This window comes from Microcebus murinus, chromosome 18 (assembly GCF_040939455.1).
Source record: "Microcebus murinus isolate Inina chromosome 18, M.murinus_Inina_mat1.0, whole genome shotgun sequence".
NCBI lineage: Eukaryota > Metazoa > Chordata > Mammalia > Primates > Cheirogaleidae > Microcebus > Microcebus murinus.
The window spans coordinates 52,411,168-52,429,991 of NC_134121.1; positions in this window are offsets into that span (position 1 = coordinate 52,411,168).

Consider the following 18,824-nt stretch of genomic DNA (forward strand, 5'->3'; position numbering starts at 1 on the left):
CTTGACAAAATAGGCAAAAAACAGGGATAACCTTTACCTGCTCTTCTAAATTTGGTAGAATTTATCCCTCAAACTCTTTGAACCTGGAGCTTTTTGAGTGTAAAGTATTTCATTATTATTTCAACATCATGAATGATTATTATTTTTTCCAATTTGTTTTACTATATTCTGTGTGTGTCAGTGTTGGCACTTTGGAGTGTTTTTTTTCTAGAGATATTTATCTAATCCAGTGTTTCATTCTTTTTTTTGTTTCTTTTGTTTGTTAGCATTCACTCCATATGACTCATGCATAAATTTATTTTTTTACTGTCAATTAAGTTTAATGTTTCTACATTCTGTCCTAAAAAAGATAAATACTTGACTTATTCTCCTATCTCTCTCCGTCTCTTCTTCTCCCCCTTGTTGACATCCTGAGTTTAGTTCTGGAATGTGAGGAATAAATTCGTTGGCGTGCAGGGCTGGAGTGTTACTGCTTATTTAAACAAAAATAAACTGTGCTGAGTAATTTGCTTACTCTCACTTCCCATATCTTTTCACTTCCTCTGGCATTATTTTTCTCTTCTAGTGTGATACTTCCTCCACGAATGTTCCAAGAAAGTGTGTGTTTGGCAACCTTTGAAAGATCTTAGTTGCTGAGAATATTTTTATTTCAGGGTCACATTTTAAATGATAGTTTAGTGGTATAAAATTCCACCTTCATGGGGTTTTTTTCTTTCCTTTAACAGAAACAAAATATCACCCCATTGTCATCTCACATCCAAGATTCCTAGTGAAAGACCTCTAATAATGTGTGATCTTGGTACTTCTGTGGTTGATCTGATTTTCTCCTCACGATGCTTTGAAATTTCCTTTTTGTATTTGATGTTCTGAACTATCACAATGTGATTAAATGTGAGTCTGTTTTTCATATAGCTCCTGCTTAGTGCTTTCTGCACTTTAGTTTTTGAATCTTATCTATTTCTTTAGTTCTAGAAAATGTCAGTTAATATTTCTTCAAATACTTTTCCCTGCTCTGTCCTTCCTACCTTTGCAACTTTCCTTCCTTCCATACAGGATAGAGTTAATGAATTGGAGAATCCAACCTGCCGTGTGGGAAATATTTTCTACAAGCATGTTAATCCAATAGTGGATAAAGACAGGCAGAGGACTAAGCAAACATGGTGTCCTGTGGACCTTTGACAGCCTCGCCGCCGTTCAGCCTTGGCCATGCTCTGACTGACGGCCCACCTGGTGTCTTTGCTGCTTTCTTTCCCCAAACTGCTTAAGCAATAAGGGAGGGTGTTGGGGAGAAAGCATCGGTTTTTGGAAAACACCAGGCTTTCACTACAGTCTACGGACATTTCCTCTTTCAAAACGTTTCCTTTTTCTGTGCATCTCCCATCACTGCTATGCCTCATGCTAAAACAGTGACATTCGGTGCAGAAAAGTCCTTCTCAGGACTGTTCCCTGCCCTTCCTTTGTTCAGAGGAGGCACAAAATAAGGAAAAATAGAACAAGCGACATTTTAACAAAGAAGCTGCCACATTCTTACATCTTTCGATTATATGTAAAATTTTAGTCACATATCTGCCAATGATTATTTACCATATGTGTAAATTTAGTTTTTTTTAAATATTTTTTTTTTAGTAATATGAACAGGCAAAATATGTGGATATGAGATGTATGGAGTTCTAGTGCAAGCTCATCCTGTGCAGTTAAGATTCTCTGTGTCCACCATGGAGCAGGTCAGCTACTGCTCATTTTAATTTAACATAAAGCGAGCAATACTCTTCCAACTCCCTTGGAGCTATAGGAGGCAGTGTGATGTCCCTCTCAAGAATTCCTTTTGTCCATTATGGGTTTTCCTGGAACTCTCCGAGTAGCAGGAGCTGCATGATTTTGATGCAGAGTTTAATCCTTCAGTGAAATAGAAGTTCCTCTTACAGGAAGAGCCTCACAGCCATAAATACTCCATGTTCTTGTTTGAACCTGTGACTCTTTATAAAGACAATATTTTATAGCATTAATATTATGAATTACATCAGATTTGTTCCTAAGTCTCTTTGAAATGTATCTATGGTTACTTAGTGATATAGAAAGGGCTCTGGGGAGGGAGACATAGTGCCATGGGGGGAAATGCCCATGTAATTTTGGACAGAGGATTTGCTTATTTGAGCAGACAGTACAGTCATGTCTACATATAAACAGGTGCCAACTGAGCTCTGTTCTCTATAATACTTCATCATACGATGGGATTATCCTAATTACCCTGATTTGATCATTACATATCATATGCATCTACAAAATACCACATGCGCCTCATAAATATGCATAATTATGTTCAATAAAAACATTAATTTATTACATTTATATTTGTGATCATTTTAGCTTCATAAGATAACATAAATGTTGCTTAATTTTTTTTTCTCTGCACTTCTGCTGCATGGCCATTTTCTAGCTTTAACTCAAGGTAAATGTAGCATAGAGAAAATGTTGATTTTTTAAAAATGATAATTACTTGATGTTACTTATGTTACCAAGGTAACATAATGATCACAACTTGTTTTCTTCTGCATTTTTCTGCTTCTGTTAACTTGCTGAAGAAATTTATATTTGTCTATTCTAGGAATCTGTAGTATTAGTGACTGAGTTGGTAGAAGTCCTAAAATAAATGCACATTTAAAAAATAATTTGAATCTGGTGTGTTTTCTTATCATACAATTTCCTACTTACTTGCAAAATACTATACATTTATTAGTGATGGTTTCTAATAACACTCTTTCATAATATATCCAATTGGAGACACAGACAGTAAATCTTAAAAAATCATACTGTAAACTGATATCTGAGGTAATGCACATATTAATTAGCTCAATTTGGCCCTTCCACAATGTGTGTGTATTTCAAAACAACATGTACATGATAAATATATACAATTTATGTTTGTCAATTAAAAAAATTAAAGACTAAGGGAAACTAATCACACTGTATTAATTATGTTAACTTATCTTAAATGATGGCATAGATTCACCAAATGTCAGTATTCTGAAATTTGATGTATTTTATAATGAACTCTTTTTTCTTAAAGTAAGATCACAACTTCAGTTGTTATTGAGGTTACTTAGGATTTGTAACAGTAAAACTATGTTACTGGCAGAGAGAATAATGCTTATCTTTGTATTTGCTGGACAGAGTTCATCTGTACAAATTGCAACATCTGTGCAACATCTGTGAATCAATTTTCTCACAACTTCATCAGGAAAAGAAATTATACAAACCAAAGAAGGGACCAGAGCAACATATAATCAAATGCTACATGGCCTAGAACCAACAAGTGGGTTGTGAACAAAAACTTAAGGAAAAAGAATCCATGCTAAGTTAGGGATAGTTGATGAAGTTTTTGTGGGTGGTTAGATATTTGAACTTGACTTGGAAGAAAATATACGACTTGGGTGGGGAGATACCCTAGCTAAGGAGATGCCAAAGAGCATAAACATTGATTAATATTTAGGAATGTTTTGTCTGGGTTTATTACAAAGCTAAAGAAGAGAACATGCTTCTTATGATTATCAAGTTTTAATACAGGCAAGGAAAGAAAAAGAAACAGTCTTTAAGAAACAATCAAGATCCCATTACATTACTGAATATATAATATTTCTTGGACAAATGAAGTCCATTTCTTAATGGCATCATTCTGATAAAACGCAGTCTGCAGATGGAACTCGAGGTCATTATGTTAAGTGAAATAAGTCAAGCTCAGAGAGACAAATACCACATCTTTACTTATGTGGGAGTTAAAAATGTACATCTCATGAAGGAAGAGAGTAGATTGAGAATAGATTGGTAGTTATTGTAAAAGGCCGGGAAGAGTAGATGGGAGGGAACATGAAAAGATTAATGGGTACAAATATATGGTTTGATAGAAGAAATGACACCTAGTGTTGGATAGATCAGTAGGGTGACTATAGTTTACAACACTCTATTACATATTTCAAAATAGCTAGAAAAGAAAAATTCAAATGGTTCTTACATAAAGAAAAGACAAATATTTAAGGTGATGGATTTCCCATGTAAAATAATTTGATCTTTACAAATCATATGTTATTAAATCATCACATGTACCCTGAAACTATGTATATCCATTATGCATCAGTAAAAAGAAAAGAAGCCAGACACACACGTGTGTACACACACACACGTACACATGGAAGTCTGATCCTAGAACAACCTTCTAAAGAAAACTAATACAATAATTATGGCCACGATATGGTTGGATGAGAATTGATCCTGCATCATACCATTTTCAGTGCTTCTTTTTATCAATTTTTTGCAGCCCTTCTCTTACTATCTGAGTGCTGTATCCTTCCAGAGAGCGAGGACTCTGTCATTTGCTCAATCCAGTGTCTCCTCCAATAGTTTTGACTAGTCAGCAACATGCACTCAGGACACAAACAAGCCACACGTGGGATGTCAGGGGTGCTGTTTATGAAGAAGCTCTGGCAGCCCTGGGCCTTTCTTTCCTGTCTCATCCTCCCCTTGAATCGAGACCTGTTGCTTGTCCATGTCCCAGTGGTTCAGAAAAACAATTAAAGATGCTCTAACAAATTAATTCATAATGGGGAGATAATGGCTATATACAGCATATGCTTTTTTTTTGTGGCCCAGGCAATAACTTTATTTTTAAATAAAGCCTTTCCATGTTTTCAGCAGAGGAAGGGTGAGGTGTTAAGCAACTGTGAAGTTCCCTGGGGTACTTAGATCTCACTCCTTAGGCTGGCACGTGCTCACAGTGAGGACCCTGTGAAGCCCGAGGAGGAGTTGTACACCTTCTACCATTGCTGTTTGATATGGAATGAATTGTTAATCTCCCCCAGATTCATATGTTGAAGCCCTAAACCCCAACATGACTGTCTTTGGAGACAGGGCCTTTCAGGAGGCAAGTAAGTTAAAATAAGGTCATAAGTGTGGGCTCCTAATCTAATAGGACTGGTGGCTTTATAAGAAGAGAAGAAGATACCAGGAGTGCCCAGGTACAGAGCAAAGGCCATGTGAGGGCACACAAGAAGGTGGCCATCCGCAGTCCAGGAAGAGAGGCCGCACCAGAGTCCAACTCTGCCTGAACCTTGGTCTTGGACACCCAGTATCCAGAATTTGTGAGAAAATAAACATTTGTGGTTCAAGCCACCCAGTCTGTGGTACTCTGTTATGGCACCCCGACCAGACTAGTATACTTTCCATGTTGTAAACAAACTAGCACACAGATTAAAAATATATTTTAAAAATGTAGATAATGAAATGGATTCCAAGTATCTATACCTGTAGTATAATTAAGTAATTAATTTTAAGCTTTTAAATGTATATACGGAAATTTTGGAGTTAGGTCTCTCCCAAAAATGTCTTTACAAAACTTATCCCAAATTGGCAAGAGTGATTTGGGCCTTTGAAACGATTGGCAATGATTGATTTATCATTAAAAGATTCTTGAATCGACAGGAAATGAGTTGGTGTTTTCTTTTTCTGTGTAATACGGAAGCTGATATTCAGGCTAGATCTTCCAGTTATGACTACTTTGCTTTTCTCACTTCCTACAAATTCTCCCACCGTGGGCTGGACATACGGTGATCCTTGCTATGTGGCAAGAGAACAGCTGAATAAACAGGTGACTGTGGTTTGGAACTCACCACAGATGTCCACTGAGAGTAAGGATGGAGGAGATTTATTAGTAACTGTCAAGATTGATATTGGTCACTTCTGGAAGCGTTTCGAAAGGTCTCACCTGCCTCTTCCTTCCCAGAAAAGCCTGCAGAAGAACTGTTAAACTATTAAACCTAAAACATGCAAAAAATTGAATAATATGGTGCCAGGCTTAGGTTCAGATGTCATGACACACAATGATACAGAATTTTCACACCCGCCTTAGGAATTAAAAGAAAAATGTTTAGCAGCCCAATGAAGTTTTAAGGAAGTTGCTTTGCTGGAGAAACACTACTGACCTGAGGAAAAAAAGTGGCTTATATGGACCCCAAATCCCTGAGGTGGTTCTTTATCACCCGACCTACCCACAACAGAAAGCGGGATGCCAAACCTCAGAAGAGATAACCCGAGCAAACTTCAGAAGAGAAAAGTCTGCTCAGTGCTGTTCTCATACATGGCCCCGTGGGGGATGTACAAGGCACAGACTTCCAGGGGCTGCTAGATGGATTAACCAAGATGTTCCCTCCCACACATGCCTGGGTTGGAGTTTGCAACCCTTATTCTTGTCTCTGATGACACATCAACGTGGTTAGAAATCAGTAAGTTCCCCCTGCAAAAACAAACACACAAAACATAAACTCCTGGAATTAAAAACATTAAATCAGGCCGGGTGCTGTGGCTCATGCCTGTAATCCTAGCTCTTGGGAGGCCGAGGCGGGCGGATTGCTCAAGGTCAGGAGTTCAAAACCAGCCTGAGCAAGAGCGAGACCCCGTCTCTACTATAAATAGAGAGAAATTAATTGGCCAACTGATATATATACATAAAAAATTAGCCGGGCATGGTGGCGCATGCCTGTAGTCCCAGCTACTCGGGAGGCTGAGGCAGGAGGATCGCTTGAGCCCAGGAGTTTGAGGTTGCTGTGAGCTAGGCTGACGCCACGGCACTCACTCTAGCCTGGACAACAAAGTGAGACTCTGTCTCAAAAAAAAAACAAAAACAAAAAAACATTAAATCATAAGCAAGTACAATTTATTGAAAGACTCAAAGAGTGCAATATGAGGAAATCTATTATGATTTGAAGTATGAAAAAATAAAGATATTTATGTGATTCTCTTAGAGGCACCTTAAAGAATGTACCTGAAGACATTCAATATCCATTCATAATTAAAACAATTTTTCAGGAATTTAAATATGACAGGGATAATTCTTAATGTGTGTCTTGCTCACTATTCTACCAGGGAAACAGGACCAATGGGAGATATATTTATATTTATTATAAAGAATTGGATCATGCAATTACCAGGGCTGGCTGGGTGCATCTAGCACAATGGTGGAGAAGCTTTTCATGTTGGAAAGCCACATTAATTTAGCTGTAATCAAATAAGGCCACATTCAAGAAACTTCAATTAGATATACTTAAAAATGTACATTGTCTTGTAAAAATCTAACTACTATGCACTTAATAATTAAAAAAAAATTAAAACTATTTGTGAATTTTAAAGTTAGCTAACTTTAAAATTAATGACTTTTTGGGGTTGCTTTTTGTTGGAAAGCATTTGAATATTTGGTTGCAGCATGGAGGTTCACAGTTTCAGTTGATCCTCTAGGTGGGTATCAGTCATTTGTGACCTTAAGGTCATCTTGATTTGGGTTAGGTAGGAGAATGTAGATTCATAGCATTAAGTGGTTGAAAAGCAAGAAAGCATTTTTGGGGCATGTTACCTAAGGCACGGGTATTCATTCTACTGCAATTTTCCATATTGCAACTGGATCTTTCTTAGCATCAAACAATGATTTTAAAGTGTCATCTCCTGACAGTTCAATCAATTCCATCTGTAGGTGCCTTGGTGATATCAACTAGGTGAGGCTGAATGCTAATTTGAGTGTGATGTCATGATTCTCAAAGTCAGTGAACCTTTCATCGTATTCTACAATGACCAGGTCTCTAACAGCTGCATGTTCTTCAAATGATTTGCATATATCATCCTGCTCATCAACGACCTTTACTAACTAGGGAAAACGTTCATCTGAAATTTCCCTTTGAAGAAGTGTTTTGAAAAAAAAAATAGCTTCTTTCAAAATGCTTGGATTTTTTGCTACATTTAATATACAGACTTAGTTTTACCTTGCAAAGAAATATTCAAGTCATTTTGATTTGACATGATAGCACACAGAAATGCTGCATTCTTATAGAAATCTTCTTCCAGTAATTTGCATTGCTGGTTCTGTTCTTCATAACATTGAACTATCTGTTCTCACAGAGATAAAATTTTGGCTAACACGTGTCCCTGCAATAGTTAACACGTTTTAGAATGATATGGTAAATCTACACTGAATACCTCACCATTCAACTTTAGCTTGTTACAAAATAGATCATGCAGTGTTGTATTTGCATGAATATAGTCAACAATACTTATAACTTGTTGCAAAGTGTCATTTAAAATAGTAGCTTTAGTATAGAAATTTTGCTGATGCAAGATACAATGAAATGAGAGCATCTGGATCTCTTAATACTTTTTTTTTTTATCTGTGCAATAAACCCTTCATGTTTTACTGTCATGGAAGGCACACCATCTGTACATACACTCACTAAATTTACCAAATTCAGTCCAACTTCATGACATCTATCTTGAAAGTTGTTAAATATATCTATTCCTCATGTTTTGTTCCCTGAGGCAGTAGTATCAGTTGATTCATCCCAAGCAACTGAATAATATACATTTTCCTTATGAAGTATTGCAGGAAGTTATTCTGTTAAGTTGAAGGCTAATTCATGCTGCTGATCAGTTGTGGTTCTCCTTGAAAGAGACAGTTATTTGTACTTTGAAACGTTATTGGGGTCTAAGCATCCTACAACTTTGACAATGCATTGTTTCACTTCTACATCACTGAATGGCTTCCCTTTATTCCTGAGTATATAAGCTACTTCATAAGTTGCTTCCATGGCATTATTTCCAGGTCTTATTGCTGCTTGAAAGAATTGTCTTCGCTTTTTGCTTTTCATCTTTTAATTTCTGCAATACAACCTTTTGCACCTCTCCCTCTAATTTAAAGTATTTGTGGTCCTTATGAGTGTTATAATGCTGATGAGCATTGCCTTTCTTTAATGCTGATGTTGCAGTATCACAAAGCTAACAAATTATCTTATCTTTAGCAGAAGCAAGATAATATTGCAATTCCCAATCCTCATTAAAAAATCTGTTTTCTTTGTTCAGCAAACCTCTTGGTCTTCTTTGACATGATGGGTGTTAAGCAGACAGAATTAAAAAATACTGTCGAGCTGTGGGACTATTCACAAATTCCACTTCAAACAGAAACACAGTGCACCTTTGTCAAAAGCTGATAACAGGCTGGTGTACTCGACCTCCATAAACTCTCACCAACCAGCCTCGTGTGGTAGTGGCGCCAGTCGGGTGGGGGAAGTTAGAACCACATCATGAGCATTGGCAGCTGTCAGTTTAGCCCTGATGGCTCACTAATATTCTGATTGTGCTGGTCAATCCGGGAGGATTATTTTGTTGAAACTTATTTTATTATTTGGTATTTTAAATGCATTCATTTTAAAATTAAATAAAAATATAAAACAAGAGTGTATTAATAAAAATATAAGGAATCATTCTATAAAATTTGGATTCAGTCAAAAGGCCACACTTAAGGACCTAGAAGGCCACAGGTTCCCACCCTGATCTAGCACATCTGAGCTAGAAAAGGCTGGACACTCTTGGGTGGGATCAGATCCTGCAATCCCCGTGCAGAATTTGGTCTTCTTCAGGGAAACCTTAGTTTTGCTCTTAAGGTCTTTTCATTGATTGCACGAGGCCAGTTTGAATTATTAAAGATAACTTCTTTTTCTTAATGTCAACTGATCGTTGATGTTAATCATTAATCCCATCATCAAAATACTTTCCTAGCAACATGTAGATTAGTCTTTGGATAAATAACTGGGTACCATAGTCTAGCCGCATTGACATATAAAACTGGCATCGCAATGTGTGACGATTTTTGAGCTTTAAATAAGGAAGTACTCTCAAAAAGTCTCCTTGTTTTGCTGAACTGAGAAGCCTAAAGAGGCTAGTTCTGCCTAAGGAAACAGCAGTCAGAGCCTGCGTGTGATCTTCGGGGTGACATAAGGGTGGCAAAGGGGCTAGAAAGCTATGGCTGTGGTCAAGGATGATGTGGTCCACGTTGGGGTGGGTTTTGATACAGGGATTGCAATGCAGAGTTTGAAGAAGTTTAGCTATATGATAAGTGATATGGTATCTCTGCTCCAGCTTCACATGCTGTTCAAGAAACCATCCAGTAAACATCTGTGATAATCTTCAGCACTATTGGACTTGGACTTTTACTCATTTACTGACACCAGGGTTGTGTCAAGATGCTAAGGCAAGCCTCACAGAAGGATCAGGGTGGCTCCAGGAGGACAATCATATTAGAATTGCACAAGTTTACAGGAGTCCCTGAATGAGGATTATTATTGAAAACATTCATGATTGCCATGTTTGGATTGCTACGTTACAGTCAAGGATACGTGGTAGTAAATTCAGAGGATGCTGATACCAGCAATGTTAGCTACACACAGTTTGAAAGAAAGAGTAACAGCAACTAATAGATGCTTTTCTTTAAGGGATGCTCCAATAAGCCTTGGTCTTGTGACCTAAGGATGCCAATTCAGACTCAATTATATTACTTCCTTCATCACTTTTCATTCTATTTCACATTTCCTGATAGTAGAACACAACAGGATATTTTCTCCTCAAAGAAAAAAAAACTTTCTCAAAGTTAAGGTTGAAGACAAATAGGGTGATCTTTTTGTTCAGCTGCCCTGTTTAATGAGAGTGACATAAATTTGGATTTGCTAACTTGCAAACTGCCAAATTGGCAGGAGTTGTGAATTTTCTTATCACTTACGTGCAGCACTGAAAAGCAAATAACAGAAGGGCCAGATTCCTCCAGTCTCTAGTTGAAGTTAATTAGAGATTTTTCAACAGCTGCAGGAGGTCAACAACTTAACAAAAACATGACAAATACTGAATCTGTCTAGGATGACCATAACACTGAATTCTCACATCAGCAGAGAGACAAATACTGATTCAGGCAATGTGAATCAAAGCAGATGCTAGCCTCCTTCTTTTAAATCAAAACACTATGTCTGTAGGGGAAAGAGAGGGATGAACAGGAGGAGCACAGAATATTCTTAGGGCAGTGAAACTACTCTGATACGATAGTGGTGGACACATGTCCAAACTCTCACCATGTACAACACCAAGAGTGAACCCCGATGTAAACTATGGACTTTGGGTGATAATGATGTGTTTAATGCAGGTTTACCAGTTGTAACAAATGCACCACTCACTCTGGTGTAGGGTATTGATAATGGAGGAGGTTGTGCATGTGAGGGGTGGGGGGGTATATAGGAAATATTTTTACCTTCTATTTAATTTTGCTGTGAACCTAAAACTGCTCTAAAAAGTCTATTGAAATAAGATAAAACAAAGCAAAAAACAATACAAATCCCCCACTATGTTTGATTTAGAAGGGATTTTTTTAAAAAAAAAAAACCATACAAACAGCTTTCAAATATCCATTGCTACAGTTAACAGGAGATGCCATACTTCCAGGTCTTCACAGCTCACTTCTCTCCGAGCATCTGTATACCTCAGTAGACACCATGTTTGAATCCATGGCCCTGGGCCGCTTGAGCCCTTTAGGTGGGAGGAATTCCAATAACAGGGAATTCCCGTGAATTTGCACCTTGAGGGTAGAAGGTAGAGGTAGACACATGGCAGGCGGTGTGAGCCAGCGGGGATGCTAGAGCCAGAGATGCTGGCAGGCACAGACTGGTGACATGCCAGGTCAGCGGAGAGAAGTTGAGGCTGGAACCTCCCCCGTGAACCCCAACAACCCTCGATAAATAAGACCTGACTTAGCTCCATGCGAATAGAACCAGGCTGGGGAGAGAGGAATGAACAACAAAGCTGAGTGACTTCAATGGGGAAGAATTTACCACTGATGAAGCAGAAGCAGCCCACTAATGTGGAGAGCAGATGTTGTGGACTTTATGTAGCGCCCAACACCCAACGAGGGGAAGCTTTTGGGAAGACACACGCGGGACTAGTCTATTTGAAATGCAGTGTGAGTCCCAGTACGTTCGTCCACCTCAGTCTTGTTTTGCTATCCACTGCCTTTTCTCTCTATTGTTCCCCAGCTATGTTGTGTGAACAATTACTGGCCCAAACAGAGGGTGTTGGGAAGGGTCAGCCCATCCAAAAAGTCATCCTGTCATCTGGCTCTGCTGCTGCAGGCACCTGCCCTGCTGAGAGCAGGTGGAGTTCCATTCTGGGGCAAGTTTCCTTCGTCGATGTGCTCTTGATAGCTTTTAGGGTTTTTTTTCAGGAATTCTTGAGTTTCTGGTTCACTGATTGTCTTCCTCTTCTTTTCTTACTCATTATACATTTGGTTTTCCATCTTCTCCATAATCTCGAAGGATTTGGATTGGGAGGGAAGGATGTACTTATCTTGAAAGAGAAATCTTCCATTTAAGATTGAGATGGCAAATATTATAACAAGGAAGTCAGCAACAGCCTCTTTCTCTTCTCCCCTCCCCACTCCCACAAGACTCACCACCTTCTATATATTTGGGAAGGAATGGGCACGTTGCATAATCCATCACTCCTGAGTCACCAACCGAAGTCATGATATTTCTCTTGAGGGTATACTTCCTTTCTGCCCCAGCCTCATTGTGGGCAATCACATGCTTTGCTGTTGCACATGGCTTAGAATTCTGCCCTGTTGCTTTGAGCCTTCCTCATAACAAGTTTTTGTGGAGAGGTATTTTACTCCCCAAAAGGATCTACATAAAGATTTCACTGGACAGTTGGGGGAACCAAGAAGAGCGAGGCTTCGTTATTCTCCAGTTTAAGTAAAACCTCAAGTGTGTATGAGAGGGGATCTTCAAGCCATCACAAGATCAGGTGGTGAAAACTGTATTTACTACATGTCAAAGTCTCAAAAACAAGAAAAGGTCAAATGCACTTTCGAAAACAGTATTGTGAAGATTTTCCTTTCATCTGCCTCTAATATGCAATCCAAAGTTTGTGAAACTTCGGATTTCCCTCTTGATCTTGAACAACTTCACTTGGAAAATTATCCACATTCTAGAATATACCTTGGTTAAGCAAGAGTTCAATGCTTGACTCAAAAACCTACAAGACACTGCAAGTTTGAGCCTGAGGAAAAGAGAGAGGAAGGCTCCAGAGTACAGCTTAAATAGAAATGTAGAATCCAATACAGTTTTTGGTGATTCTGAAGAGGCCCAACTCTGTTTCACTGCTGGTCATTGGAAAGACTCAGGAGCACAAGAACAAGGTGATCATCAACCTTGTCAGCATACAGGAAGTTATTTGAAATATTTGGGGTGCTTCAAAAGCAACCAGCAAAGTGGTTTACCAATACAACAAAGCAGACATAACCAATTATTTACCCAGGACCGTGGCTATCATATTGGGAGCTCTCAATCCACTTAAGGAATCTGTCATAATATTTCTTTATTCTTCTCTCCCTCATAAAAAAATGAATTAAACTAGAAAAGTTCCTGAGATAAAAAGCCTATGTCAAGTGACTTTTTCAAGGTTCGGGATATTTTATTTAGGTATGAAAGAAAATCTTGTAAGAAGTCTGAATACTTAAAATGTTTACATTTAACAGAGATAATAATTGCTCAGTATCGAGAAGAATAAGAAGTCTTGACATAGTAACAAAAACAAACAAATGAACAAACAAAACACACAAGGAAGAATAGAACAAGAAATTCCTGTGATAAATCTGATTTTAGGTTTGTCGTTGAGCAACCTTTCTCTTCTCCTAAACGCTTCCCCAGCTGTTCATCTTCCAGATGTTCTTTCCTGTGAATCTTGGTTTTTAAGGAGTTCATGTTCCTTCCAAGGAGAATCAGCCTTTTACATTCCCTGAAGTATTATTTGCTCAGAACAAGCCATTTTTTCTAATTCTCACGCAACTTTTCATAAAGTTAGCACAACTCTTCCAAACACCAAATCAAGCAATTTGTAAGTATTTAGCCTTGATGGAAGGCAGAATTTGACTGCCCAATATGGAAGCCAAATGGACCAATCTTCCTTCTTGCTTGTGCTGCTAACCTGGGGGCAGGCAGGTGACTCAGGCCCAACCAATAGGATGCTCCTGTTTTGAGTCTTTGAGCCCAGAGGAGGCGAGGCAAAGATAAAAGGGTAGTAGAGACACCACTTCATGGTGGCAGTGTTCAGAGCTCAGAAGCAAAGCCAGCATCAAAAATCTAGTGGCTGCATCCATTGCTGTTGGCATCAACAATCCTGCAGTAGTAGTGCCGTCACTCTAGCCATAAAACAGATTGTCCCTGAACTGTGTGACAATAGTGGGTATTTTCCTACCACCTAGCTTCTTCCCATTCCTGATCACATTCTGGGGCTAGTTCTATAGCTTTTCCAACATTTCTGTGAACTCTGCAATTTCTTTACGATGAAGCCTTTAACAGCTGCCAGATTTGATTTTTACTATTTCAACCATTACATCTACATCTACAAAGCAATTTTTAGAGGTTTTGGCTTGTGGATGGGACCCTGCTTGGGTTTCTGGTGGTGGTTCCAAGGTATGGGTGTATGTACCCATGGGCCATTACGCAGATGAGCTGGCTTATCTCTGCAGAAAGCTGGCAGGGAGAAAAGAAGATCAAACATGTCGGTGTGATTCATTATCTTGATCTACATCCTTTTTTTGCCAACTGCACTATTTTGATGAAAGGGCATCGGGAAGGCAGAGGTGTTTTGTGCCCGCTGACTCTTACCGTTGCCAACTAGGATCTCTTCCTATTCAAACACTCCTCTGCCCTTCTCTTCTTGATGGGTACAGTTTCACACCATGTGTTGTTCCAAATTCTTCTCTCCAGGGTGAGAACCATGTCTTGCCTTGTTCTCTGTGTATGTATTGGGCATGTTTTTTATGGTGCACTACTGCACCCATAGCTCCTGCTGCAAGGGAGGCCATGACTTATAATAAGTGTTTCTGCCCCTCATCCCCAATTGCCCCAAAGCCACATGAAAACCAGGGTTGAGCTGGAGCAGAGGGCGGGAGAAAACCCTTGGCAGTGGATCATGGCGTAGGGCAAAGCAGACTCGTAGATGGTGGCTGGCTCCTGAGTAGTCTCACCAGCATCTTCTTACTTTGGAGGTCAGACAACGATTTGGGCAGAGATTATATTAATATCCTGGACACTTTGAGCCTGTAAGGCTCTTCCTACTGCTACCTGAGCTATGTGTGAGTTGAGAAATGTGTTCAAAGTCCCGGCAAGATCTCAAGTCTCCATTTATCTGCTATGTTCCGCCAGTCTATCATGGGTCTCTCCCGTGCTCTCGTAGCTTTGTGGACAGTCAGGCGTGTGTGGAGAGCTTATTTTCTCAGCCTTTGCATGCTTGGTGACTTCTAGGATCTCACCATCAAATTGCTAGCTGGTCTGCTTACTGCCCAGAATTGAGTTCTCCGCCTCCAGGGGGTAGAGCTGCGGGTCCTTCCTGCCGGCTCCAGACTGAGTCCACGCCTCTTCCCACGTGTGATGCACGTTCTGCAGCCCGAGTGTGCGTGTAAGGGACAAGAACACACCCAGGCACAAAGGCCACATACTTGCTGCTGCTACACCACACACAGTAGCCTTTTTTCAGGAAGCAAATTTTCACAATTAGTTTTTTTTTTTTTTTTTGGTCAGTTTTTAGTACATTGAAATGGTTGTTTTAAACAATTTTATCCCAGTTTTATACTTGTTCTCTATGGAGAGAAATTATCTGACCTCATACAGCCTTTACTGGAAGTAGTCCTACAATTGCTCTGGGAAACAGGACAGATTTTTATCTGACTTTAAGTTCCCATATATATGAGTGTTTACATATATTAGTGTTTATATTTTTTATAGAAAAATAAAATTTTTCTTAATAGAATGTCACCATTATGAAGTTATTTTCCTACCTACCTAAAAGGACTATTTTTTTTTTTTATTTCCATGTTTTTTGTGGACTGTTCCAGACTTATGTATCTCTCTCTCCCAGAGGTCTTTTGCAGCTGGAGTATTTTCAAGGGTTCATTTATTATGAAATGTGGCTGGTGGGATTAGGTTAATTCCTTTGAGATACAGCTGTAGCCATTTTTAATGATGAAAAACTACATTGTTCTCTTTTGAAACCATTTGTAGAAATGAAATATCATTTTATATGTGCCAAAATTTTTATCCATCCTTTTTCTCCTCTCATTGTGTGTTTTCTTGTTATTGTTGCGCTTTCAATTTTTGTGTTCCTAATAGTCTGGTTATATTTTTCTTTTTTTAAAAAATAAGCTATCTCAAGTCCTTTTTATCAATATGAGAGAGTGTGAATAAAAAATAAGAACATTATATTAAACAATTTATTCATCTTCTTTTAAAACTTCTTACACATTTAAGCTAAGAGGCACATTCATTCTATGGAACAACTAAGAGCTGTTGAATAACCCATGGTATGCTTCCTGCATCTGACACTTATAAATGTCTGAAAGGAACAAACACCTGAGAAGGATTAAATAAAGCTCTCCACCTGTGTTTTTCAGTCTTTTCAAATCCAAGATATTTTTAAATGAGAACAAAAATACTCTTCACTGTGCTATTGATGTTATATAAAATGTAAAACAAAATATAGCAATCTTGTTTAATTGGAGAATACCTTAATCTATCAGTTTAATATCTTTGAACCCCAAAGGAGAAGATTAGAGTTCTAATATCCCCTATTGCTGCGGTCCCCAACCACCAGACCATGGACTGGTACTGACTGGTCAGTGGCCTCTTAGGAACCAGCCCCACAGCAGGAGGTGGGCGGCAGGCAGGTGAGCAAGGGAAGCTCCCTCAGTATTTACAGCTGCTCCTCCCCGTCAGTCACATCACTGCATAAGCTCCGCCTCCTGTCACATCAGCAGTGGCATTAGATTTTCACAGGAGCACGAACCCTACTGTAAACTGCACATGCAAGGGATCTAGGTTGCACGCTCCTTATGAGAATCCAATGCCTGATGATCTGAGGTGGAGCTGAGGCGGTGGTGCTAGGCTGAGGAGTGTCTGCAAATACGGATTATCGTTAGCAGAAAGGTTTGACTGCATAATAAATGTAATGCACTTGAATCATCCCCAAACCACCCCCACCACCTTCCATGGAAAAATTTTCTTCCATGAAATTGGTCTCTGGTGCCAAAAAGATTGGGGACCGCTGCTCTACTAAGACACTGTTCTGCTTCTATTTTAATTCTCAAATATAATTAGATGCTCTGAAAAAGAAACTCAGCTCATTTGATTTGATAGCATCAAAGTCAAAATGCAACATGGATATGTTGGGAGGGGCTAAGGACCCAGACCCCTACCTGCTCAAGTGACCTGTTAGATCACTACTAACTCTATGGTTACCTACTATTGCCACCAAAAGGGAAGGGAACAATATCAGACTAGGCTCTCATCAATTCCTTGTCCTGAAGCTTTTGGAGTATGTACTTAAGCAACATGGTTTAATACAAACAAAAACAAAAGAAGCATTATTTTTGAAGTCTTGGTCATCTGAAGGAAGTTGCATGGTGGTTTTGAGTTGAGAAGAAATGATGCTATCAGAGTCTTACCTCAAATTGGAATCTTTGTGTTAATTGCATCATTAGTTCTTTCTCACTAGTCTTAAAGGCTCCAATAGTTTAAAAGGCCTTCCCTTCTTCCTTTCATTCAAACTTCTCAACTTTTGTCCTTCTAGAGAGCTCTGGCAAGTTTTTTTGTGTGGCACAAAATGGTGGCCGATCACCTCCCTCCCTCTCCAGCCCAACGTCCCCTGGCCCATCCTTCTCATATCACGGCTCATTTTTCTACTTTTCCGTGTTCTTTGCCAACACTTTCTGCCATGCTGGGATTTCTCAAAGGAGCCAGGCTCTTCAACTTTCTGAATTCCTCCATAACTTCCCAGGTTTTGAATAGCAGAAATGTAGCACAGAGGTTGAGAAATCTGTATCCACACAGAAATAGCAACTCCCTGTGTTTGTTTTTAAGCATTTCTGCTATTCAAAACCTGTCTTCAGAGAAAACAAGGCAAATGGCTATTCATAAAGGAAACCACAGAGTTTATGACAAGCATGAACTGGATGTGTCGTTGCTTAGACAGCTGCAACCAAATGCCCAGCAGCTATGGTTTGCATTTTGCAACTAATCCAGCAAAATCTGATATGGAATAGCCACAGACCTTGGCCTTAGTCATTATATAAAAAATGGTCAAATGGCCTTGGCTTGGGACACAGGTCTGAAAATAAGGAACTTGAGGAACATTTTTGGTTTCCCCTTCTCTTTCTCATCTCCAATTCTCTGGGCACTTAAAACAATTACCTATAGTTTATTGGTCTTGGCCTTCTCCAAATCAGAATGGGGACTAGATTAGGCGGGTTCATGCATTTCATTCTGCCTGACAATCCTTTCTCTCCTTTGATGATCCACCACATTCCTATTCACCTTTTAGAACTCAAGCTCAAGGAAACCTACCTTGAAGTTTCTCTGCTTCAAACTTTATACTCGCTACCAGGAAGTGCCAGGAAGCAATTAATTTACTCTGCTGCCACTTTAGTTTTATGTAATTATGTTTGCATTGCATTTATCATATTTTATTTTCATTCTAGGTATGACCATGGATGGGACTTTGGAATCAGACAGACGTGGGTTCAAATTCCAGCTTTGCCAGCTGTGTGATCATAGGTAAGTTACTCAAACTCTTTGTGACTCAGTTTCCCCACCTGGAAAGTGGGAATGATCATCCTTTTAAGATTGCATAAATGCCTGGAAGATTCTCAATTAATGTAGAAGATTCTCAATTAATATGATAAGCCCAAACTGGATTTCCTAGACTGCCCTTCCTGGTAGTGTTTCATTTATTTTGAGATTCCTGTAACTGTGGCAATATTTGGCATGTAAGAGGTTCATAATATATATTTATCAAATAAATGAATAAGTCTTCTCTATGAGGGTAGATTATACATCATACATTCTTCATCTTAATAAAAAGCAAACCAGTCATCTCAAGTTTGATCTATCTTCCCGGTCATTGATTTTTTCATTTTCCATTTGAAA